The sequence below is a fragment of the Danio aesculapii genome, chromosome 7 (assembly GCF_903798145.1).
Source record: "Danio aesculapii chromosome 7, fDanAes4.1, whole genome shotgun sequence".
NCBI lineage: Eukaryota > Metazoa > Chordata > Actinopteri > Cypriniformes > Danionidae > Danio > Danio aesculapii.
In genome coordinates this window covers 52,991,009-53,018,830 of record NC_079441.1, presented here as the reverse complement: position 1 = coordinate 53,018,830, position 27,822 = coordinate 52,991,009, and positions in this window count along the sequence as shown.

The window sequence follows — 27,822 nt, the reverse complement described above, 5'->3', positions numbered from 1 at the left end:
GTATTGCATTATTTTACATGTGAACTGAACAACACCTAAACTGAAGAACGTAGTAATATAGTAGTAGTAAGAGCAGTAATATCAGTGGAGGCAGTGCTAGGTATTTTAGCATCAGTGGCAGCTTTCGTAGCTTTTAGAAAATTATATGACTGAGTGTAGTAAAGATGACAGAGAGACAATCATTTCAATTTCTATGAGGGTTCATGTTTTTGCTTTATGAGCATATATTTTAAATATTGATGTAGTGCACATCACAAAAAGTCTAAATAATAGGGATCCTAAAACTAATCCATAAAATTGATAATAGGGGTGTGATGATAACCGCATCACTGCCTTACCGCTATAATGAGATGTCAACCGCGGTGATGTGGCTATTACCGTCATCACCGCCCATTTTAGTTTAGTATTTATTTTTGCTTGTGAATCTTTCAGGATTGTATAGAAAAACTGAATAAACTAAATAAAAGGAATAAAAGGCCTGCCCTGAGTATTTTACACTTAAATTACAAATTTAGATTACAAAACGAAAACACTGAATCCTTTTTAAAACCAGCATAGGCTGTTTTTATTTTAAGCTTATTTTAATAAAGCAGGCCTACTAACTCAAATCAATCGCTTCACAGAAAATAAGCATTTTAACGCACCGCTGTAATTTCTATATCCCAATCCCTTTATCAACATGTTTAATACAAGTCATTATTTTAAAGATTATAACCTGAGAATATGATTTACCTCAGCGCTGCACTTTTCTCCTTCACCCTCGCGCTGAGTTCAGGTGACGGAGTGTTGTGAAGTAGTTAAACTCTCAAACTGGCACAGGAATATCAGTATATTAATATAGGCTTTGCTAAAATGCTGGTCAAATGTAGGTCTTTTTTTACAGCTATAAACAGACGCGCATGCTGCGACCACGGTGATGAGGCAACAATCGCATATATTTTGACTTATTTAAAGAGCACCTATGGTAAAAAATCTACTTTTCAAGCTGTTTAGACAGCCATATGTGCATGTATGGTGTATAGAGCGTCATATTGGGGTGATATAAACACACCCAGTGCTTTTTTTTCAATTTAACAACATAAAAAACGGTGGACCAATTGGAGCGGTGTTCAAACCGACTGCAACTTTACATTGGAGCGGTCCCCCCACCCACCAAAATTGATTGACAGGCGTGTCATCATATCCTCAGTTTGTTGATTCACGTCCGCCATTTTCAGCGTGAGTCGAAGCGATATCACTAAAGGAACACGCTAGCTCTATTTTTAGATGCAAGGCTCATTGGGCTCAACACAAGATCAATATTCTCCACATTATCGCTCTAATCTGAATTATTGGTTGTATCTTTAGGTAGGTTTGCAAACATGTGTACTTCTTATTGAGTCTACCTTATACTTCAGCCGTTTGCATTTCTCACGATCCCAGAAGCTCCCTGTGATCTTAACTAGCATGCGTTTTACAATTCTAATCATAGGTTTCTATCAGGGTACACTCAAGTCGACGGCTGGGTGCCGCGGACCGCTGCAGAAACCTATGTTTAGAATTCAAAAATGCGTGGCGCGACGATTCGGGACACTTCATGTCTCTGCCGCGCCACAGAGAGTGTCTGGTGTGCCGTGTCGCGGCTTCGAGCAGCACATCCGGTGCCTCAGTCAAAGTTAATTCAGTGTGCGTGGTTATTAGTTTCTGTGTACAAGCTCGGCACTTGAAACTAGCACACAGTTGGCTGTAAAACTGTACAAAGACACAAATGATTTTGTACTCTCTGCTTGGTCTGTGTCAGAGTTGTACATGTACGACTGAATGGTGATCCTCTCCTCTCAGTCTGCCTCTGTTGCAAACACAGAGCGGGTGAGCTCATGGCCCCGCCCCCTTGTTACGTTGGGCGGGAAGCCGAAACTAATCCACATGTGAAGCAACACACCCCTAAATCAGCGAGCTGTGGACACGCCCCCAACATGACACTTTTTAACACATTATAATAAAACAATCTGAATTGTGTTTTGAACTGAACCTAAACTGGCACACTCAGAAGAGCCATAATATTAATATTAAATCATAAAAAAAGAGGTAAACTATGTGCCCTTTAAAGTAGGCTATAGGCTATATAATAATTTTGTGTAAAGACATTTATAAAAATATGTAGCTAATATATCACAGGGGTTTGTGTAGCAGCAATTAGAATGGAGCATAATTAAATCCTTTTTTCCCGTGGAGCGAAACAAACACTACACAGTTGTGTAGCGGATGGGGACGCACAAGAATATACAATTCAGATATTTTTGTTGGAAGAAAAATATTCTTTGAACGAATTTTGTTTTGTACAATTTGTATCTTAGTTTTTGTCGGTCAGTTATTTACAAAATAAACATGAATAACTAATAAACTTTGAGGTGAAGCGATGTGCCTCAGGGTCCGCTATATGCCGCGGCTAAAACACAAACTGGTCTGTTAAATACAATCGTAATATAAATAAAATAAAAGTGAAATATTCAGTTTGGAATATTGAATCTTTGTTAACTGTATCAAAAATAAAATAGCAGCCTATATTAACACTCTTTATGACAAACATCCATTGATCGGTCAGTTTCGCTTTAGTTTAATCAAAGCGTTTGAACTTTCTGATATTTTAGGCAAAGTGGTCTGCATAACCAATGATTAAACTTATCCACCTGCGACCCACCCATAATTAAACATCATGTAGGAGAGCTGGCTTTTCGATTACCTGAACCGTGTATTAACGGCTGCACCAGCATAACCGAGATCTGCGTATTAATAACAGCACCAGCAGATATAAGAGAGTTTGTGTCATAACAGCGTTTTCTGCTTCTTAAATATCCAATATTAACAGAGTGACTCCATAAGGTACATAACCTGCGCACACTTGATTATTACTTTAATGTGTAAAGTCAAGGACGCATCTCACAGCGCAAAGCATAACTTATCCTTTAAATGTCCATGCTTAATATGTCATTGATGAGGTCTATCTATTGAAAGGGTTACCTACAATGGAGTATATATAGGCTATATATGCGCTACATAGCAGGGACGTTAAGGTTGTATGTAACCCTTTCAGTAGATAGGCCCTGAGGCACATCGCTTCACCTCAAAGTTTATTAGTTATTATTGTTTATTTTGTAGATTACTGACCGACAAAAACTAAGATACAAATTGTACAAAACGAAATGCGTTAATTGTAAAAAATATATGAATTGAAACACAACTGTGCAGTGTTTGTTTCGCTCCTCTGGAAAAAAGGATAATGCTCCACTGTAATTGCTGCTACACAAACCACACACAATTATTATAGCATATAGCCTACTTTAAATAAGTCAACATATATGCGATTGTTGCCTCATCACCGTGGTCACAGCTCGCGCTTCTGTATAGCTTCTGTAAAAAAAGACCTACATTTGACCAGCCTTTTAGCAAAGCCTATATTAATATACTGATATTCCTGTGCCAGTTTGACACTGTAAATTAAACTGAGGAGAGTTTAACTACTTCACAACACTCCGTCACCTGAACTCAGCGCGAGGGCAAAGGACAAAAGTGCAGCGCTGAGGTAAAATCATATTCTCAAGTCATAATCTTTAAAATAATGACTTGTATTAAAAATGTTGATAAAGGGATTGGGATATAGAAATTACAGCGTTAAAACTGCTTATTTTCAGTGGAGCGATTTTATTTTTATATATATATATATATATATATATATATATATATATATATATATATGTGTGTGTGCGGGTAACCGACATACCGCATGATTTCTTGCTTCAACACCGCGATAACAGAAAATCCGTTACTGTCACAGCCCTAATTGATAATCATTGATAGACATTTGTTGTCAATTAATGGCATTATCAATTAGTTGGAGTGTGACAACAAAATAACTCAAAATACTGAAGAGTTGAGATCAACCAGCATGAGGATAAAGTGTGCATCCTAGAGACTTTAAATTAGTTAATAAGGTAACCTAAAATGTAACTGTAACCTTAAAGTTATTCTATTATTATTGAAGTATCGGATCAGGTTTCGGTAGATACTCGAAATCAAAGGACTCTGACTCGAGGGCAAAAATACCGGACCGGGACATCCCTAATCTGTATAGAAAAAGTTCATCAATTATCTGAATAACATAGCTAACAATCTTACCATTTCCATTACCAGTCTTAGACGTTCTGTTTTCTTTGGTCTGTGTGGGAGTCAGGGCTTTCTGGGTAAAGAAAAGAGACAGCTTGTGATATATAAACTAAAAACTGACTTATTAATTACTGAACTCTGTAAGCCTAAAAGTCTAAGCTGTATATAATCAAACTGCAAACCATCCAAGTTGGAATAATATGCCTCGTCATGCTCACGTCTACATTTCTGCCTTCTGGATAACTCTGTAACACAAGAAAATAAACATCAGATTATCACAAGTTATATCTGTATAGAAAAAGGTCATCAATTATCTGAATAACTACATTATTCAGATCCCTTTTTTCTGTTTATGTGTTTATGAGCTTGATTGCATATATATATATATATATATATATATATATATATATATATATATATATATATACACATACATACATATTTGATAGTTGAGAATGCGCCGCTTCACGGTGTAGAGAAACCTGCTTTCCGAGAAATAATGGCGGCGGAATAATGAAGCAAGATACGAGGGATATGAACCCACACTGGTCCTAGGTTCAGTTCTGTTATGATTATCATGCCATTGATTCGGTTCAATTCGATGTCTCGGTGCATTGACGATGCTTTCCATACATAATTAGATTTTTTCTTCACAACACAAGATTTTTTTTAATTAAAATCTATAAATATATTAATATTTATATTTGATTTGTAATACAGTTTTGTTCTTAAATACAGCAGTCAGATATATGAACTGTACCCTTAATTTGATCTGCTCAAGAAAACACTCTTTCTGAATGTATCAAACAAAACTCCAGTACATGCACAGAAGACAGCAGGAGCATTTATAGCAAATAAACTAATGTAAACATTATCCCGCTTGCTTTTTGAGCGCTGTCAATTGAGGTCTTACACCTTTATGATTGGTCATTGCCTTCACCCGCTCAACAGAAAGGGCTGCGACCTCAACGAAAAAAAGTTCTCAGTTATTACCGTGAAAATTGGTTAGGCATGGATAACACGCAACTCAATAGGCACAACTTTTAATATAATTTTAAATGTAAAAATAAAATGTATGTTATGCTATCATAAGTGGGTTTTTTTCGTGAAATTGTCCGGTTGGCATTTGTAAAAAAAAAATAATAATAAAAAATTAGGCTATTAGGCCTACTTGTGATTTTATTTATCTATTTAGCCTATTTTAATAACTTGTTTTCAGGTTACATTTTCATTTGAAGGCAATAAGCTCACAAGTAAAAAAACAAACAAACAAAGATATTCTAACTGTATTAAAGCCATCAAAATAGGTCTACATTATATTTTCAAATCCACATCACGCACTATATACCTATTTCACTTTATAACACTGCAAACTTGACTTCGCAGGCTGATCATCTTTAAAGACATTTTTTAGTGTCCTAACTTGAGACTGCTGCCTCATAATGGGATGTTTCTTTACACAACCATTAAAGTGCACTTTAGCAATGTCAAAATTAAAGCAAACATTCAAAAGGGTTCTGCGTTTTGTCAACTGTATAGCTTAATTGTAATAATAATGAATATAATAAATGATAATATTATTTATAGTGTAGACTACTGAGGGACTGTGCAGTGTCCAACTAATGACTGGCAGCTGCGTCCCTGCTGAAATTTATTTAACAACAATTTTTTTTAGCGTTTCTTTCCATTTAGAGCTCAAGAGAGTTGTATTTTCAGATTTAATTAACCAAAACATGAAATGAATTAGGCTGTTGGCCTTCATGAAATCCACTAGTCCAGTTTTCTCCTGTGTGAAATTAGAGAGCACCTCCGCCGCCGCGTGCACGTTTTAAAGGCTATACCCCCCCCCCCCCCCCCCCCCTCACCACCGGCAGTTGTTGGTGATTTCCCACCCCGGTAGTAAAAAATTGTCACCGTCACAGCCCTAGGTTTATTGCGCAGTCTGTTTCAGGTTCTCAAAATAGGTTGTTTTCACATGACGTCATTGCTGACACGTGACTCAGATGGAGGGCAGGAAGTGGTTCGTCATAGGAATCGCTACCAGAACATTAAAGTATTTGTTTTATGTTGTTTCTAATAGTTTAAAGTGGCTAATATAAAGAAATGCCGAACAGCTTTTATAGACTTTCAAAAGCTTTTGCTCATAAAGTGGTAAAAGTTCAAGAAATGAAAAAAAGGTGGCGTGTGATAAACATTTACTCAAAACATCTATGTGTACAAACTTTTTTTGAACGCTATAATTCGTAACAGCACCAATAAAGATTATATACAGGCCTAGCTGTGTGTATAAATATATTAATGTGTTATATAAAATCAGATACAAACACCAGCACACTTATACAATATCAAAGAAAAGATAAATAACGTACTCTGCCATGTAATCGCTGTAATGAAATCTCTGGCTTGTTTTGCATTAATCCAAGTCTTTACTGGCGTTTGGCAGAATAAACACCTGTAACATTAACGTCTATATGCGCAGAAGCGGTGAATGTTTGTTAATGGTAAGTTCACTGGACAAAACTAGACGATTATTATTGTGGAGCACTTTACCTCCTTACAGAAATAAATAAATAATAATGTAGACTATGCGTCCATGCTTTTGTCTGCTTTCATCTGTTATTTTGTGATGTCTGGAAGATCCACATGGGGAAAAACTATAGTAATTTATAATAAAGATGTTTTTGAACCACATAGTAAAGTGTATAATGTGTAGAACTCTTATTGAACAATGAATGCTAGCGAAGGTAATGAATTCTACCAAATACTGTAGCATAGTAAACTAATAAACTGTAATACTGCTGCATTGTGATCGTGTATGATTATAGCGTAGAGAAGAGAAGCCTCTTAAATAATTAGTTTATTACTACAGTAGTCTTCCCACAGCAACAATTACTATGACAGTTTAATTAATTAAAGTATTTATTTTTTCATGTGATATAATAGCTTATATAGTGTCTACTGCCTCGATGACAGGCAAACATATTTTAGTTGAGTACAAAACTCGGCCCTCTTCATGATATAAGTATCATGCCCAACATATGTGCTTATTTTCTATTTATATCTTATACAGAAAGATAGAAATATGGTATAAATCACAAAAATACACTTTCCTCTATGACTCCCATTCAGTTTTTAGTTCCTGCCCTCCATCTAAATTTTGTGCGTCACCAGAACCAAATGATTGAAAACAACCTTCAGCAATGTGCCAACAATACACCTTAACACACCTCTATTTTGGACCAGAACACCCATGAGTCCACAAAGTAGCGCACATGGATTTACTATTTAAACAACCTGGTGCAAAACAGAAAGTATGGGAGTATGATAGGGCCCATAGAGTTAGAGTTAATCTGTTACCTGCTCATCATGATCATCTCTCTCAGCCTGGCCAGGGTGGTGATGCTCTCTCAGTCTCTTTCTGTCTTGAACTTTCTCTGATATCTGTGTGAATATATAGTGTTAGACACTCAATAACAATCATATTGTGTCCATTACTTATCAAACACTCAGTTCACGAGTTCACACTGACAGATATTTGACTAAATAGAATATGCATATTTGGTGTGCTGTCCGGGGAGAGCGCTCGGGAAGACACCCTAACTCGTGTTATTTCCCTTATCAGGAAAGAGAGAGTTAGGGTCCGAGCGCAGTGTCTAGCCCGGCTTCAGAATGCTCCCCAAAGATGCAATTTATAGAAGGACAGCAACCAGACAGATATCATGGTCTCTCCCAAAATGCTAGCCTTGAAAATTTGGAGGGGTGTTGTACCGCATTGGGAAAGAGTGAAAAATGGCTCCGGTGGGTGCAGTGATGCAGATGTGACTCCTTGGGAGCTGTTAATTCTTGGCAGTGATGAAATGTAAATGTGTACTCCAGAAGGAGCCGCCACTGTTGAGGCAGTAATCTGCAGTGTTGTGATATGATTTCTATATCAATAATGATTGCGTCTCTGGTGGGTGCGGTCGCTGTACTTGCAGTGGTGCATTATAATGGTGTGCGTCTCCAGTGGGAGCTGCTACTGCACTAGCAGTGCGTCTCCAGTGGGAGCTGTCACTGCACTAGCAGTGGGAACTGTCACTGCACTCGCAGTGCGTCTGCAGTGGGAGCTGTCACTGCACTCGCAGTGCGTCTCCAGTGGGAGCTGTCACTGCACTCGCAGTGCGTCTGCAGTGGGAGCTGTCACTGCACTCGCAGTGCGTCTCCAGTGGGAGCTGTCACTGCACTTGCAGTGCGTCTCCAGTGGGAGCTGTCACTGCACTCGCAGTGCGTCTCCAGTGGGAGCTGTCACTGCACTCGCAGTGCGTCTCCAGTGGGAGCTGTCACTGCACTCGCAGTGCGTCTCCAGTGGGAGCTGTTACTGCACTAGCAGTGCGTCTCCAGTGGGAGCTGTCACTGCGCTAGCAGTGGTGCATAATAAGTTGCATCTCCCGTGGGAGTGGTCACTGTGCTAACAGTGGTGCGTAATAAGGTGTGCATCAGCCGAAGGAGTGGTGCGTAATAAGGTGTGCATCTGCCGAAGGAGTGGTCAATGCGCTAGCAGTGGTGCGTAATAAGGTGTGCATCTGCCGAAGGAGTGGTCACTGCGCTAACAGTGGTGCGTAATAAGGTGTGCATCAGCCGAAGGAGTGGTCACTGCGCTAGCAGTGGTGCGTAATAAGGTGTGCATCTGCCGAAGGAGTGGTCACTGCGCTAACAGTGGTGCGTAATAAGGTGTGCATCAGCCGAAGGAGTGGTCACTGCGCTAACAGTGGTGCGTAATAAGGTGTGCATCAGCCGAAGGAGTGGTCACTGCGCTAACAGTGGTGCATAATATTAAGGTGTGCGTCTCCTGTAGGAGTGGTCACTGCGCTAGCAGTGGTGCGTAATAAGGTGTGCATCTGCCGAAGGAGTGGTCACTGCGCTAGCAGTGGTGCATAATATTAAGATGTGTGTCTCCTGTAGGAGCGGTCACTGCGCTAGCAGTGGTGCATCATAATAAAGTGTGTGTCTCCTGTAGGAGCGGTCACTGACACTATCATTAACACTTTGCTAACACTCACCTGCTCATCATGATCATCTCTCTCAGCCTGGCCAGGGTGGTGATGCTCTCTTAGTCTCTTTCTGTCTTGAACTTTCTCTGATATCTGTGTGAATATATAGTGTTAGACACTCAATAACAATCATATTAGAGCTGGGCGATATGGCAAAAAAATTATAACGATAATTTTTTTCATATCGGTCGATATCGATAATTATAATGATAAATGTAAAAATCTTCATATTTATCAATTTTATAAGATTTTAACCACACCAATCCCTTTGTGCAGCTGATTTAACACATTTTGTGAAATGTTTTAGCTGTCTGACAATTTAAATAAAATAATAAGCAAAAGAACAATCTTAATTCAGCATTTACATTTACTGTGAAGTGTAAAAGTGATTACAATAATATTTATTAAGCACCAGGCTTATTAGGTTTTAATATGTTTAATTAACATGAGAAAATCAGTGGTACATGAAACTACAACAATTTGTACCTGCTTATTTCCAGAAGGTTTTCTTTGTCCCATTATCTGTAAAACAAAACAATTACCTTTCAGCAAGATCACCACACATTATTATTAAATTACCACAGTGGTATAATTTATTCATTTATTTTAAATAGTGGCCACATGAATAGAGGTAAATTTGGTTTTATATTCGCACATTCGGACTTTCCCCTTAATAATATTATTTCATTAAAGTATTATTTGCAAACTCTAAATAACAAAATCATATTAGCAGCAAATGACTATCAAAGTACAACATTGTTCACAGTCAAATAAGCAGTGTTAATGTTGTTTAGAAGTCATACTTGCATGCTAATTCTGATTGAATATTCAAAGTAACATGGTAAACAATAAAGAGACTTCTAAATGAACGAATGTGCGAAAATAAAACCAACTTTACCTCTATGCCACATGAATGCATTAAATATTGCTAGTATAATAATAAATGACTTTATGGCAAATATGAATTTGTTCCATTCAGGATATTTTTGCTAATTGCTCCTACAATTTAGCCTAAATAAATTTAAAAACAGAATAAGGCATCAACTTGATAACTTTGAAGTTTCATTGAACTTATTAATTTCACCACAATTATCATACCATTAATAGAAAATATATCCATGTTACAGTTTCATAGAAAATCACAAACAAATACTTTTGCAGAGTTTTCACAGCCAGGGTCACTTATATGCTGCAAAAATGACTCGAATAATTAATTTGTCATCAAAATTGTTACCAAATTTCAGTATTAGTTGAAGCACATGTAAGGACCAACTAATGTTAACTAAGCTAATGCTAACGTTAGCTAAATGATGATCGGGAAGGCTAGACCAGACTATAAAACACCTCAGCCTTGTTTAAAGTTAATTAAAATGAATTGAGCCTCACCTGTAACAGTGCTGGATCTCTTTTCCGCTGTTTCCCTCCTTGGCTTCATCTGTCTTCGAGCACATGTCTCGTAATGTGCTTTAGCAGCCTCTGTGACATGCGTTCACGTGCCATAATTCTGATCTGTGTTAATGATCGGTTCTCAATCTGTCCCGCTCTCAGGCTCCCCTCCCCCACTCGAAACTCAAGCTCCCCTCCCCCAGCGCAGCCTCAAGTTCAAAAGTTCATGCAGCAGTATCACCAATTAAGACTTCTACTCCGGTTCAGCAATATCACGACTTTTGCACTTCATTTCACTAGGCTATATGTTCATTAATTTATTAATTGGGTTAATATTGTTTTAGATTTTATATTTTATGACAATTATTTATTTATTTGTAAATAAATAATTTATCATTGCATAAATGCAGTTAAATAAAAAATAAATTAAGGTGTACACAGTAGATAGAATACATTGGATGATATGGAATAAGATATAGGCATGTATTTACTAAAAGGGGTAAACATTTAACTGATAAAGTGGTTTTAATATCTTTTTAATTAAGCACGTTATAGGTGTTACACATCCACACACATATAGTAATGTACATACACAGCTAAAGCATAACATTATGACCACATTCAGTTTTATATCACTGTTTTACGTTATTTGTAAATTAAATTAAATGTAAGTGCACTTAAATTACTAAATAAAGTTAAGGTGTATAAAGTAGATAGAATACATTGGATACACTGTATGAACTATTGGATAAATTATGAACATAACAAAGACAAAAAAGTCACTTGACCTAATTAAAAAAAAATAATAATAATTTAATAACAGGAATGAACACGCAGTAACAGGAATGAATATCCAGACACTGTGGATGTTCAGCTTGCTCTGGTGATAACTGTGGGTTGTATTGAGGGATGTTTGAGGGCTTCTTTTGTCTTTGATGTTATGGTACATCTCTCTCCACTTTTTGTGGCGTCTGCACTTTTCTCTCTTAGGTCATTGATCAGTTTCTTCCTGCCTGACTCTAGGTCCTTCCTGTATCTCTCCGACTCATTCATTCGTTCATTTTCTTCTCGGCTTAGTCCCTTTATTAATCAGGGGTCGCCACAGAGGAATGAACCGCCAACTTATCCAGCATATGTTTTATGCAGCGGATGTACTTCCAGCCGCAACCCAGCACTAGGAAACATCCATACACACTCATTCACACTCATACACTACTGCCGATTTAGCTTATTCAATTCACCTGTACTGTGTGTCTTTGAACTGTGGAGGAAACCGGAGCACCCAGAGGAAACCCACGCCAACACGGGAAGAACATGCAAACTCCACACAGAAATGCCAACTGATCCAGCCGGGGCTTAAACCAGTGGCCTTCTTGCTGTGAGGCGATCATTCTACCCACTGCACCACCGTGACACCCTTATTCAGATTCCTTCTCTAAATATTTCTGTCTCTTCTCTGGGTCTGCATCATGTTTACAATAAAGTCGTTGCTTTTCTGCAGCACTTATAGGTGGATTGGCACTCTGCAAGTATATAATACATACATATGATACATGTGATACACTCACCGGCCACTTTATTAGGTATACCTCACTAGTACCAGGTTGGACCCCTTTTTTGCCTTTCAGACCTGCCTTAATTCTTCGTGGCATAGATTCAACAAGCTACTGGAAATATTCCTCAGAGATTTTTTGCCATATTGACATGATAGCATCACACAGTTGCTGCAGATTTGTCGGCTGCACATCCATGATGCCAATCTCCTGTTCCACCACATCCCAAAGCTGCTCTATTGGATTGAGCTCTGGTGACTGTGGAGGCCATTTGAGTACAGTGAACTCATTGTCATGTTCAAGAAACCAGTCTGAGATGATTGGTGCTTTATGACATGGTGCGTTATCCTGCTGGAAGTAGCCATCAGAAGATGGAGACACTGTGCTCATAAAGGGATGGACATGGTCAGCAACAATACTCAGGTAGGCTGTGGCGTCAACACCATGCTCAATTGGTACTAATGGACCCAAAGTGTGCCAAGAAAATCTCCCCCACACCATTACACCACCACCAGCAGCCTGAACCGCTGATACAAGGCAGGATGGATCCATGCTTTCATGTTGTTGAGGCCAAATTGTGAGCCGAGCATCTGAATGTGTCAGCAGAAATTGAGACTCATCAGACCAGGCAACGTTTCTCCAATCTTCTATTGTCCAGTTTTGGTGAGCCTGTGTGAATTGTAGCCTCAGTTTCCTGTTCTTAGCTGACAGGAGTGGCACCCGGTGTGGTCTTCTGCTGCTGTAGCCCATCCGCCTCAAGGTTGGACGTGTTGTGTGTTCAGAGATGCTCTTCTGCAGACCTCGGTTGTAACGAGTGCTTATTTGAGTTACTGTTGCCTTTCTATCAGCTGGAACCAGTCTGGCCATTCTCCTCTGACCTCTGGCATCAACAAGGCATTTGTGCCCACAGAACTGCCGCTCACTGGATATTTCCTCTTTGTCGGACCATTCTCTGTAACCCCTAGAGATGGTTGTGCGTGAAAATCCCAGTAGATCAGCAGTTTCTGAAATACTCAGAGCAGCCCGTCTGGCAGCAACAACCATGCCACGTTCAGAGTCACTTAAATCCCCTTTCTTCCCCATTCTGATGCTCGCTTTGACCTGCAGCAGATCATCTTGACCATGTCTACATGCCTAAATGCATTGAGCTGCTGCAATGTGATTGGCTGATTAGACATTTGCATTAATGAGCAGCTGGACAGGTGTACCTAATAAAGTGGCCAGTGAGTGTACATTTACAATATAAGTAATTGTAACTGAAACCTAAAAGATTCAAGTAAATCATCTTACATTAACAATGTTTTGCATTATTATTTATGAAACAGAGAACGCAACTCACTCCTGTTACTATTACTCAGTCCTGTTATGGCTTACAGTATATGAGTAACGGGACTGAGGGTCTGAGGGTGAGTTTTCAGCATAAAATTATCAAATTCATGCTAAATAGCCACATGGCACACATGCTAATAGCATGAGGATATGGAGCAAGTTTTAGCGGTTTATCAAAGATATGTATTTTTAAAATGAATTAATAAAATGAGAAGACTTTCCCCTTTGTTCTCCCATTGCCTTTAAAAGATCTGGATGATGCAACTTCCTGTTGAAAATATGCCTTATGGAATGTCCCAAGTTAATCAAAGGGGTAAATGTGTTAGGGTAACAGTAATGAGTGAAAACCTGGCGACACGGCTAAAATGTGTATTTCATCACAAATGTTCAGATTTATTATTTTTTTTAAATAGGAAATCATTGATTGGATATAAAACTGCATGTAAATGCAAAAAAAAAACTAATTTGGGAAGGATTTTAAACAATATATTTTAGCAAATGTTAGAAGCAGGGAGTGGTGACCTGCAGCAGCTGCTCTTTTTAGTGTTCTACATAGTTTTTAATAATGATTTTAATTATTTATTCTAAATTTTGCAGTTTGTTAAATTTGAAGACTCTTTGATTGTTACTAAAATGCATTTTTGAGTTAATTTAATGCATTTTTATATATTTAATATTCTGGGGACATAAATGTTACCCATTCAGTGGAATGTCCTGTATATTCAGTGGCCTTTCTATCAGAACCACATTAACTTCTTCAGCAGTCATGTGTGGGTCAGACGGCGTGGGCCAGCTTTTACTCCCATGAGCATCAGTGAGTCTTGGCTGCCTGTGATAAGTTGCGCTTCACAACTGTTCCCTCCTTGAACAGATTTCACTAGATGAGTGAACTGACCACTGCAGAAACACCTCACAAGAGCTGTAGTTTTGGAGATGCACTGACCCAGTCATCTTGCCATTACACTATGGCCCTTATTAAACTCACTCAAATCCTTACACTAGTCCATTTTCCTTTCTAACGTATCAACTTTAAAGACAAAATGTTCTCTTGCTGCCTAATATATGCCACCTGCTAAAAGATGCCTTGAGGAAGAGATGATCAGTGTTATTCACTTTACCTGTCTGTGGTCATAATGTTGTGCTGGATCAGTGTGTACACGGTATATCACAGCCAGTCTGCTTCAACAGAACTAGCAGCCTAAACTAAGGCTCATCACCAGAGGTGGTTAGGCCTTTGCTGTAGCTGACCATCACTTGTAAAGCAGCTCGTCATTCATTTTAGAATTGCCTGAACTCTCAAGGACTCTAAATCGTCTCTTTTTCTGTCAAGTTGAGGACAGGGTTGCCAACTTTGTTGCTATGAAATATGTGACATAATTTGACTAGTGCAGCCATGCAAATTAGCATATGCACTCCATCATTGCATCATATTTACATTTACTGTTTAAAGGATTCATTCTGTACTGTACATTATATAAAACATTTAAAACTAAAAGCTAAATCAGTAAAGCCTTCTCAACACCACTGCTGCTTCAATCTGTGGAGCAACCAATAAACAAGGCATGGGAAATCACATACAGGACAAACCAGGCAAGCTCAACATATGGGATGTCCCGGCTAATACAGGGCGGCTGGTAACCTTAGCTGAGGACACGACAACTCTACCAGTGTTTTATAATATTATATATATATATAATTGTGATTTATTATGTATTATATTACGGTTTTAGTGTTGTACTTTGTGAAATACTTTGATCAACCTTGGTTGTATTTAAATAAGGTTGACACAGAGCTGACATCACACCTGACTGGAAGAGTGTTTGGATGCTTTAGTTTACCTTGCATTACTCTTTTTACTCTTTTCATTTCTCTCACTGGGCACACTTCACTCTCACCCTGCAGTTTTGTACATCTTTCCTCCACACCACATCTCTAGTGAACGGCTGTTCAGCACTAATGGTGTGCATGTGCTCTATAAATCTATCTACTTTTGGTTATGTTAACCTGTAACAGTATAGATAGTCTATTTTGAGTAAACACTAGGAATGTCCAGCGCTTCAGAGCAGCTCACACAGAAGCAGCTCCTTCCCCCAAGCCTCCCTCTGAAACAAATGCTCCTTAAAGCAGTATTCTACTTTCACTACTCCTATAGTGCCTATATTATTGTTTGTTTATTATATGTACTTTAATGTATTTTATTTCAACATTTATAACACCTCTACAGCATTAGGCATTTGCACAAGTGTAAATATCATCTGTTAATATGTAAATTCAACTGTAAAATATGGTGATGTACTAAGGCTGCTGGTGACTGATGGGTTAGGGTGAAAAACATTTGATAAGTTGTAGATATTATGTATTTTCAGACGTTCAGTGAGGCTCAGGTAGAATGAGTGCAATGACATTCATAGATTCATGTTGAGATTAATGTTAATTAAGATCTTATTTAATTAACGATTAATATAAATTTATATAGATGAAACATGAAATTATACATTAAAATATCGAAACTAAACGGCGAGTGAAGTAAATCGAGTCAATTTCATCACAGAATCATTAGTTGAGTTGAATTGATTTGTTTGAACAACCGATGCTTTCTAAAATGAACGGACGTCTTTACGAACGCTTAATTGATTCACTGATTCACTCGCTAGAATCATTGACGTTGATTCACTAGAGTCATTTTTAAACGAACCTTTGTTCATAAACAGGACACGGCTTTGCAAAGAGAATTTACAGAGTTTATCTTTGACTTTACTGGAAACTAAAGCGACGAAACAGCACAGTCAGCTTCTAGAGTTATAACATCAGACAAGGTAAGACACTAAACATTTCATTATTGTTCATTGAGTGTCGAGAGGTGCAGTTTTGTCACGCGATGTCATGGCGATCATATAGGAGTGCTTTCACTAATGCGGCTGATGCTCGTATGAAACTAAAGGCTTTTCAAAGGCTCCAGATAGGAATTACATTCACTTTAACATTATAAGGGTGTTATTATGGAGTCTTGATGAACATTTTAATGATGTATAATTTCATATGTAATTACATTAAATCCAGCAGTAAATTAACCAAGGTTTTAATGTAGTAAACGTGTAGTAACGTGTTTATTGGCTAATTGACTTCAGTTGGTTAATTTTCGTGAGGTAGTATTACAAACATGACTTTCAGTTTGCCAACCGGTCTCATATAGTTTAGTTTAATCCTGTTTTCAGGCATTCCTCTCCTCATCCTCCTCCACAGTGTAGTAATGGGACTGAAATGGCCAATCACAAAAATTCCCCAGCGAGGGAGCTGTCGTCCAATAGGAAAAATCCGCTCTCACTCATGCTCCTCCTCCCGAGATTTAAGATTGCAGTACACGTGTGTGACCGATGGGGGAGCTCGCGGACACAAGGCTAAACACCAAATTTCAGTTTTACTATTGCTGTGAGGACTTTTGCTGAAATTTGCACAGCATCAAGTATAGGCCCTTTGGAGGCCATTAAAGCATTTTATTTGTGAGGACCACCTAAAATGTCCTCACAAAGAAAAATGTCCTCACAACATTGGTTGTTTCTCAATAGTTGGTCCTCACAAGTATAGCAAAACCAACACACACACACACACACACACACACACACACACACACACACACACACACACACACACACACAAATTCATCCTGCATTCAGAGCAGTCCATGCCCCCAGGCGTGTAACCCTGTGCCCTGCAGGTATCATTAGAAAGAGCCTGTAAAGTCATTATTGATCCAGCGGCTGCTAATGTTATTCAGGGCATCTCCCAGGGGCAGAGCTCAGACTGGTGGCCGAACACCTCTGCACTCTGACTCTTCCATCACTGTGTCACCGCATCCCACCGGCCACCATGGTCACATGGTACATACAAACAAACACCTAATTCCAGCATACAGTACACACACAGATTTTTTAAATTATGATAAAAAAATTGCAGAAGTGTTTGGACTCAATGCCACAAAGCTATTTTGTAACTGTTGCGTTATAGTGTTTTGAAAGTATAGTAACAAGCAAGAACAGTACACAGTACAATACACAGTAATAGACAATAATGGAAAAGCTATGAGTTATTATGCATTGCAATAGCGTTGCTAAGTATGGGTGGTGTAGTCAGGGAGTAGTTATACAGTTGCAGGTCCCTTGAATGGATGATTGATTAAACCAAATTAATTAAAAAGAGAACAATAAATGGAAAATAGATGCATACTTGGGTTATATAAAGTCACATGATGAAAACACAGAACCTGACAGACCCCCCCCCCCCCCCCCCCTTTAAAAGGCGCATCCTCGCCCCTAAACAAGAGTGAGAGGAGGTGGTCAGGGTGGAGTCGACGAAGGGAGGAGCCATGGAGGAGTGGTCGCCAACTCCAGGGGGCCGACGATGCGAGATGCCGCAGCTGGAGATGGAGCCCAAGGAGGAGACGGAGAGCCGTAGTACGAAGGTGATGTCGAGGTCCCGGAGGGCCGCTCACCTGACAACATTTTAATGCATACATTTAACATTTAAACCATATATACAGTGGTCCCTCGCTATAACGCAGTTCACCTTTTGCGGCCTCGTGGTTTCAGGGATTTTGTTTTTTACAGTGCATTGTGCTCTGCCAATTTACAAGAACTTCTATGTCAAGCTGCTTTGACACAATCTACATTGTAAAAGCGCTATAGAAATGAAGATGAATTGAATTGAATACTTTTAACAAAAAGCAATTCATTGCATCACCTATTGAGGAGATAAACTCTACTGATTATGGATCAATTAGGATACTTTCAACCCTTTGCTATACATTTTGTTATGGTGTCCTAAATTGCTGAGAGGGTGTTGCTTTGTCACAGCTATTTTATTTTGGTTTTACCATGTTAGATTTGCTAATACTAGGGATTTATAAATAGGTACATGCACTGCAATGTGATCATAGCGTTCTGGCATTCCACCCATGGTACATTGAGCCATTACACTCTCAGAAATAGAGGTACAGAAGCAGGGTCATTGGGACAGAACCTCTACATTCAATTATTTTCCTTTAGCTCAGTCCCTTTATTTATCAGGGGTCACCACAGAAGAATGAACCGCCAACTATTCCGGCATATGTTTTACACTGCGGATGCCCTTTCAGCCGCAACCCAGTACTGGAAAACAATTTAGTTCTTTCAATTCACTTATACCGCATGTCTTTGGACTTTAGGGAAAAACAGAATACCCAGAGGAAACTCATGCGTACACAGTGAGAACATGCTAACTAAATATAGAAATGCCATTTGGTCCAGCCGGGACTCGAACCTTCTTGCTATGAGGTGAGAGTGCTAACCACTGAACCATTTCAAAAGGTAAATATTTGAATCTAAAGTGTACATTTTGGTACCTTTGGTACCTCAAAAGTACATTTTCAGTACATTCGAGTACAAATGTGTACCCTTTAAAAAGGTACTGCCCTAGTAACAACTTCTATACCTTAATTTCTGAGAGTGTAGTTGCAGTAATCTGAGAATGCTAAGGGGTTTGTAAATAGCAAAGTTTACTTGCAAGTTTCTTATATTCCTGTCTCTTGACATAATAGTAGCTTCTCCAGTATAAGCCTGCATGCTTTACACAAGTTACGCTTAAAACACCATTCTTCCCTTAGCAAACCGTACTTAACACTTCAAATTCAAACTATTAAATGGGGGATTCCTGAACATCATAATACGTCCAATATAACACAGCAATGGCTTGATTTGCACACAATGACCCCATTACAGAGTTTGCTTTGTTGTTTTTCTTTAGCTCTACGTGTGGTAAGTGGTAAGCGTTCTTGTCACCCGCAGGATGTGCCAGAAATCTGTCTGTACGTCCACCCCCTCCCTTCACCCCCCTCTTTTTTTGTTCTGACGGAGATGCATGGTGTTTCTAATTTGGCATGCAGACATTAATTCCAGCACAGCTGCTGCCTTCTCCCTCTCTCTCTCTCTGTGTGTCTGTATCTCTCCCTGCCATCATATCGCTCCCTCCTGTACTCCCCTCCCCCTGGAAGGCTTTTCTCTAATGTACAACTTTAGAGATGTGCTGTAAATAAACAGCATTTGCTCTGTGGAGCATAGCTTCTCCTAAATACTACACATACATATCACATTACAGAACAGTAGTAAGCACGAGATACTTGTATTTTGAAATGCACCCAAACACGCTTTTACCCAGAAGGACTATATATGAGATATCCTCCTATTTCAAGTGTTTTTATCTTTGAATGGAGTATGCAGTCTGGTTTGATCAAATTTTGAAGTACTTTGGTGAAATTTCAGGCATGCGTGGCCACTCATACACAAACCCACACACTCAAGTGGCATATATTGTGGATGTGATTTATCTACAACTGCACATTAGACCCTTGAATACTGAGGTCAGTTTGTTCATGAGCTTGGATATGCACATTGTTGTGTGTGGTGTGAAGGGTCCTTGCCTGTGGAAAAACTCACCTTTGCAAAATGGGTGGTTTCTAGCTATAGCTAAGAAATTTTGAGTGGTATTTAGGTTGTTTTGCTGGTGAGTTTATGTGTGGGCTCAATGGTGTTGTTTATGGTTTATAATGTGTTTATACATTTACATATGAAGGTCTTTCAGCTAAATATTTGCACTGTGTTCTGCAGCATTACCACTGATTGGACCTCGTCTGTGAATTTTTGGCCAATTGATCTTGTTTAATCACCGTCAAGCAACTGGTGAGAGATCATTCTGAATTAGTATGTGGGAAAAGCAAGTAAACATCAAGGTCAGCACACTGCACATGTCTTACCTAAGCATTCAAACACAAATTCCAAATGTTTCTTACCAATGTGACTACCTGGAATTAAGAAGGTGGCAACCAACTGGTCAACTTTTTTTAGATTAAAATAATTTGAATGATTAGTATACACTACTGCTACATGCTGATAGTTCTCAAACATGTGCATAATTTTCTTATTTGACATTGGTTGTTGTCTCTGCAGCATATTCAAACACTATTTGACCCATTTGCAAGGCAATGATCTTCATTGATCTTGGTTTGGTGTGTTGCAATCTTGGTTTGGTGTGTTATTTTCTTGATTTGTGCTCATTGTGTTTTCCAAAAAGGATTACAATTTTGAACAATGAAGATTGCACAAGATTTTGTTTGATTTCTACTAAATAAATATCATATTTTGTAGACTAGGCATGCTAAGGATGCTTAACATGGTGGCCTCTAGTCAGTAGTGTGCCTCTTGAGGACTAGTGGGTGCAGGTTACTTGCACATTACTAACTGGCCTACTTTTCATTAGCTTGTCAGTCAGCACCACCTTTGCAGAGTGTGCTTCTAAATGTGATAGGGACAGTGGAGTACTGTTGTCGTTACTAAAGATATTAAGTTAATATAATTTGACATTACTTAAAATACCAGGTTTTGGCATCAAAACTTAAACAGGTGTGCTTAACTTACTCATTAGCCAGCAAAAAAACCCTTTTAATTCATATTTTAAGTTCTCTGAACTTAACATTTTAATTTCTTTAAATTATTCATCGCAAGGTAGATGAGGCCAGGAATAAGTAAAAGTAAGTTAAACAATTCACCATGGCAGTTTCTAAATTCTAAGAACGCAGAGAACGGACTTGCGTTCTTGTGAAGACCGGTCTTGCCAGGTCACCTCGGAAGAACGAACTTGGGAGACACCGAGAAAAGAGAACGCGTCGTGTGGATAATGAGATGCTGCGTTCGTCCTGATGGTTTTTAATGGAAAATTATTTAAACATTACAGTGTTCATAGAATGATTTATTGTTTTTCCCCTTTTCAAAATATATACTATGCATAAAGACTTTACAAATATATGTTGCACAATGCAAATAAAACAGATTTTAATACGAATTTCAGCAAATAATAACCCTTAATATGTTTATTCCTTTATTAAGATTTTCATGGTAATGTTTATATTCACCGTCTCATTTAGGGAAATTCTTGAGATAAATAAGTTATTTCTCTGAACTTTAATAATAAACCTACATAAAATGCTGCGCTTCCCACCTCCAGTCGCAATGACATCTGGGATTTCTCGAGCGAGTTTTGTGCTCAAGTCTGCATCAGTGCGTCCTCAAAATCAAGAACACTCCCAAGAATTTTCACACGTTCTTCGTTCTTGCAGTCTTGAGTATTGGAACTGAACTTTGGTGGTTGATGATGACGTTACACGAGAACATGAGGACGCAAGATCGCTAAAGAATGCATATTGAGAAACAACCCGTGTCTCTGTTTAAAATGATTGGCTGTACTAGAAATTCTGCCTTGACAACTGTGCTGATTGGTCGATATATGTTATACAGTATGACACAATGTTGTCATCTTGCTTGTGATGCTGAATTTTGCTGAAGTGCAGCAAGACAGAGGCCTTACCTTGACCCATGTGATTAAAGAGAAAAGTGAAATTACTAAGTAGATATTTAAATGCTTATATACATTTTTCTTAATTGTTATACACACAAGGGCGACACAGTGCCTCACAGCAAAAAAGTTGCTAGTTCGAGTTCCAGCTGGGTCAGTTGGCATTTCTGTTTGGAGTTTGCATGTTCTCCCCATGTTAGCGTGGGTTTCCTCCAGGTGCTCCAATTTACCAGGTGAATTGGGTGAGCTAAATTGCCGTAGTTTATGTGTGTAGGTCCTGGTCCAGCCCGATCTCATGAGGAAACGTAAGTATATTACGTTTTGTCAGTTTAGTGGCTAATTCATATGAATTTGTACAAGTTCAGTTGTATATAAATGTATGACTTTAAAAAGGTAGTGTGGCACCCAACCCAACCCCGCCCCTAAACCCAGCCGTCATTGGGTGATGAGCAAATTGTGCTAAATTGTATGAATTAGATTGTACGAATTCATACGAATTAGCCACTAAATCAAAAAGTTACGAATTGCTGTGAGATTGCGTTGGGTCCTCCAGGTTGGGGGTTGAGCGTTGGGCTAACAACCCACCTTGTAAAAATTAGATGTTACTAAACACCAACATGGTGCGGCTAAATATCTACTTCGATATAAACAGCCCTGGGAGTAAGTAAAGAATATAAAAGCTGAAAATTTTGGAAGTTTAGTCTATTAGCCATTTTAAGTTATCTGTACTTAAACATTTAAGTTATCTGTACTTAAACATTTAAGTTATCTGTAATTGAACATTTAAGTTAATTCAGTGAAGAGACATTACTGTAGGTCAACTTAAATAATCGAGTTGTTGATTTCCAATTACTTAAACGAACTGAGGGAATCACTTTCTTCAAATCATTTGAGTAGTCTCAACTTATTAGGGTTTACAGTGTATGACATAGGAAGGAACCTATAATCAAACAAAAAATATAAAAAAAACTATGGACAACAAAGTGTTGTCTTGGAAGGTCGATATTACTGAGTTTTGCTGCTTGTTCTAGCTATGTATTTGAAATCAGCTGAATCAACACAATTCTTGAGTTTTGGGGCGACAACAAAAATTGTTTTATGCTCAATTCACTTAAATTTGTAAAGTTAACTGAGTCGATATGTGTTGGGACAGCATAAATATGTTGTGTGGAACCCTGCATTTTGTACAGTGTATGAACAAAAAAATGCATTTGAGTATTTGACTACTAAAAGTTGTTTTTATTTAAAAATTATTTACATGGCAAGTTAAAATTTGTTCATATCAGCAGTTATTAAAATCAACATTTGCATTACACTAATATTTTCTTAGGCACTTTTCTATTATTCACATCCTAAATGTTCTTGTACCCACTGAAATGCTTGCACGTGTCCCACCTACCCACCAGAAGGAGCGGATGGACAGTGCATTAGGGTGTGTGCCAGTATTAATAATGGGACGAGTAGGCCCTAGTATTCCCCCATGCATAGCAGGAGTAATGACTTATTAGCTGGTAATTAGGAGCTAATGCAGCAGGGAGGGGAGGAAGTCTGCAGCGGCGAAGAGTGTGTGGACTGGAGAGCAGTCAGGTGCATCTCAGGTGAAATCCCACTCACAGGTGGAGCCGGAGTGGGAGAGGGGTGGGCAAGGAAAGAGGTGATGCAAACGGAAGGAGGGAGAGAGAAACAGAGGGAGGGGAATCGTGGTGCAGCACTTGGAAAGCTGCCGCCACATCTGCTCGTACATGATGTCACTGATGCCGCTGTCAGCTGTCGGCTTGGACCGCAGTCAAGAACCTCATCGCTTCCCTCTCTATGGACTTTCATTTCTGCGCTGTTTGTTTCTGCTTGCATTCCCCTGTTTTATCTCTGTTTCTCTCTCACAACATGTTGTTCTCCGGTGGGTTTTGTACAAACAAAATAGTCACATGGTCATTTACAGTGCTAAAGTGCTGTTCACTATCACATAGCACTCTTTATGTTATCACGGATGAGTCGCCACATGTTACAAATTACCAAGTTCTAGGCAAAATAACATTGACAGGGTCTGCTCAAATTCCCCTGTTTTATCAGTTTCTTTTTTGCAACATGCTGTTCTCCAGTACAAAATTGGAGTTTTGTACAAACAAAATAGTCACATGGTCATTTACAGTGTTAAAGTGCTGTTCACTTTCACATAGCTCTTATTGTGTAATCCCGGACGAGCCCCCACAGGTCACAAACTACCAAGTTCTAGGCAGAGTAACATTAACCAGGTCTGCTTGCATTCCCATTTTATCTCTGTTTCTCTCTCACAACATTGTCCTTTGATGGGAATTTGTGGTTTTGTACAAACAAAATACTCACATAGTCATTTACAGTGTTAAAGTGTTATTCACTATCACATAGCACTCTTTATGTAATCCTCGACGAGACTCCACATGTTACAAAGTACGAAAGTTTTTGGCAGAGTAACATTAACCAGATCTGCTTCCATTCCCCTGTTTTATCTCTGTTTCTCTCTCATAACATGTTGTTCTCCAGCAGGAAATTGTAGTTTTGTACTAACAAAATAGTCACATGGTCATTTACAGTGTTAAAGTGCTGTTCACTATCACATAGCACTCTTTATGTAATCCCGGACGAGCCCCCACATGTTGCAAACTACCAAGTTCTAAGCAGAATAACATTAACATGGTCTGCTTGGATTCCTGCTCTATCTCTGTTTCTTTCTTTATAATAGTCACATGATCATTTACAGTTAAAGTGCTAATTACTTTCACATATCACTCTACATGCAATCCCGGAAGAGTCTTCAAATGTTACAAACTACAAAGTTCTAGGCAGAATAACATTTACAAGGTCTGCTTATATTCCCCTGTTTTATCTGTTTCTTTCTCGCAACATGTCGCTCTCAAGCAGGAAATTGTATATTTGTACATCAAAATAGTCACATGGTCATTTACAGTGGTAAAGTGCTCTTCATTTCACATAGCCCTCATTGTGTAATTCTGGACGAGCCCCCACGTTACAAACTACCAAGTTTTAGGCAGAATAACATTAAAGGGGTCTGCTTGCATTCCCATTTTATCTCAGTTTCTCTCTTGCAATATTGTTCTCTGGTGGGAAATTGTGGTTTTGTACAAAGGCTGGGAGACCACTTGGGAAAACTAGGTTGCTGTTGGAGATGGTGTTAGTGAGGCCAGCAGGGGGCGCTCAACCTGTGGTCTGCATGAGTCCTTATGCCCTAGCAAAAGTGAAAGGGACACTATACTGTCAGTGGGCGCCATCTTTCAGATGAGACGTTAAACCAAGATCCTGACTATCTGGTCATTAAAAAATCCCATGGCACTTCTCGTAAAGAGTAGGGGTGTAACCCCGGTGTCCTGGCCAAAGTCTCTCTATCGGCCCTTATGATCATGGCCTCCCAATCATCCCCATCCACCGAATTGGCTCTATCACTGTCTCTCCACTCCACCAATAGCTGGTGTGTAGTGAGCATGTGTAGTCAGTGTGTAGTGTGTGTGAGAGTGTGTAGTGGCGCTGTTGTCCTGTGGCAGCCGTCGCATCATCCAAATGGATGCTGCACACTGGTAGTGGTGTGGAGAGACCCCCCCACCCCCCTCATGATTGTAAAGCGCTTTGGGTGTATGGCCATACACAATAAATTCGCTATATAAAATAAAATATATAAAAATACACATTACAAACAAAATAGTCACATGATCATTTACAGTGTTAAAGTGCTGTTCATATTCACATAGCACTTTATTTGTAATCCCGGACGAGCCCCCACATATTGCAAACTTCAAAATTCTAAGCAGAGTAACATTAGGTCAAGCTTTCAAAAATCAGAGAGAGAGACCAAACGGGAGAAGAAAGTTGCTTTTATCATTCAACAACTCACCACAGGTAACCCAATGCACCTGCCTTTTTCTCCACCCTGCAAACCTACAAGAGAAAATATACAAAAACAACTACAGTAGCACCCTGTAGTGATCAGGACAACTATAAAACAAAGAAAATAAGAAAACACAAAATGAAACCATAATTTTATCCAAAAGCAGGGCCAGACAGAATCTGCAGACATGGTTTTGCTTTTTCTGCAAATAATTTTGTAATACATACATAAAAAATCAGATGTAGATGTATGCAGAATGCTTTTAAGAGCATAGTTACTAAAAATGTTTAAACATTTATTTAAGGTTTACAATGCAAATCCAACTAGAATCACTTGTTTAGTAAACAGCAAAAGTATCTCAAAATATATCTACTAAACGAAAGAACATATTACTTTACATACAATTTTTTAACATTTGCTTATCATTCAGTATTACCGAAAATAATCTAAAATCTGAATAAATATATATTTACACAAGTTTATATCAGCAAATAAATAGACAAGCTGAAAAATCATTGGAGTTCTGTGGGCACATACTCTGTGTGGGCCTACCTAAAAGCAAATTCAGCCTAATGTTATTATGTGATGGCTTTAGCAACTCTTTTAATGATTAAAACAATTTAAAAACAAGTTTGAGACCTTTATTATTTGACCTCTAAGAAATTCATGGTGATATCGACCAAAAAGAAGTTGTTTAAGAGTTGAAGCAAGGTTTGATTGTGTTTGTTTACTTCATCCAAAGTCCAAATATTGTGATACTGTACATATAGTTTATTTTATTGAATTTTTTCCCCATAATAAAATGACCTTTCCAGCCCTCTTCTCTTCATCTTCCTCTACCTTTCCTCTCGAGTCCATCTTAAACTTCACCTCTCCACCACCACCAAGCATGTTTGGGCACGTGGTCCTCAGGAGACATGCCCTTGTAGCCATGCACAGCTTGTTATATCTCTGGCTTTCGATTTGAGACAGGAGCCAGGCCCCATGCGCTCTTTCAGACCAGTGTCTGGACCACAGAAGGAACGGACCTGGCTGACCATGTGGATGAGCACCAGTGGGAGTGTTAGAGATCAAACTGTCAACCGATACCAAACTGTATCCGTGTAAAAGTGTGGACTGCTCTACTAACTCCTTATAAACCAGTAGGCCAATTACCAACTGAGAATACAGTAAATGATTAAAAATGTTTTTGTTATTAAGTGTTCTTAATATTTGACGCCATAAAAAATTTACAGCAACTAAAATTACCAGCTAATTTGAACCCTCTATTTCTCTCCCAGTTAAACAGCAACTTACTTTCATATTCAGTATTTTGAAAAAAAATTATGAACCATCACATTGTGAATCCAACAGCTCTGATCTCTCTGGTTAACATTTAATTTAATTCAAGTTAATTTGTATAGCGATTTATACAATAATTATTGTTTCAAAGAAGCTTTACAAAATGTGCACATTGTTGCATTACTATCATATTAATTAAAGTTACAATCAAATATTAGTTATTATATACAAACATAGCTAACCTGCTAGTTTATTGTAAATAGATGATGTCTATGTGTACATGTTTAATGAAGTGTGTTTGTTTATTAAGTGTATGTGTTGTCCTGAAGACCTTAGATGGTTGGCATCATCTCTTCATCTCTTTGTATGAGTTGTCCTTGAAGTTCTCGATGGTTGGCATCATCTGTTCACAGGTCTTAGATCCCATCAATGGCACTGCACAATCTCTAGAGGTCTCAGGATGGGCATCTTCGGGTGGAAATAAAGAACATTAGTGTCAATTAGTGTAGCTGCTGTTCATAATGTATTTAAACAAGAGGTGTTAAGTGTCAATGTGAAAATAAAGCACTAAAAAACAAAATACCTGGTGCATTTAAATAGGAGGAATGTGTCCTACAGGTGGTTTGTCAAGCCCACTCACCTGCATGGAGCACACTCATGCATCATACCATAATGTGATGCATTGTGTGTACAATACCTGACAAAAGTCTTGTTGTCTATCCAAGTTTTAAAACAAATAATAACTTGACTTGTAGTGGATCATTCGGTATCAGAAGTGGCTAATATGAAAGCCTAAGGCCTCTAGATTATGCTTATTTTAGCTAAATAAAATAAGATCATGCCT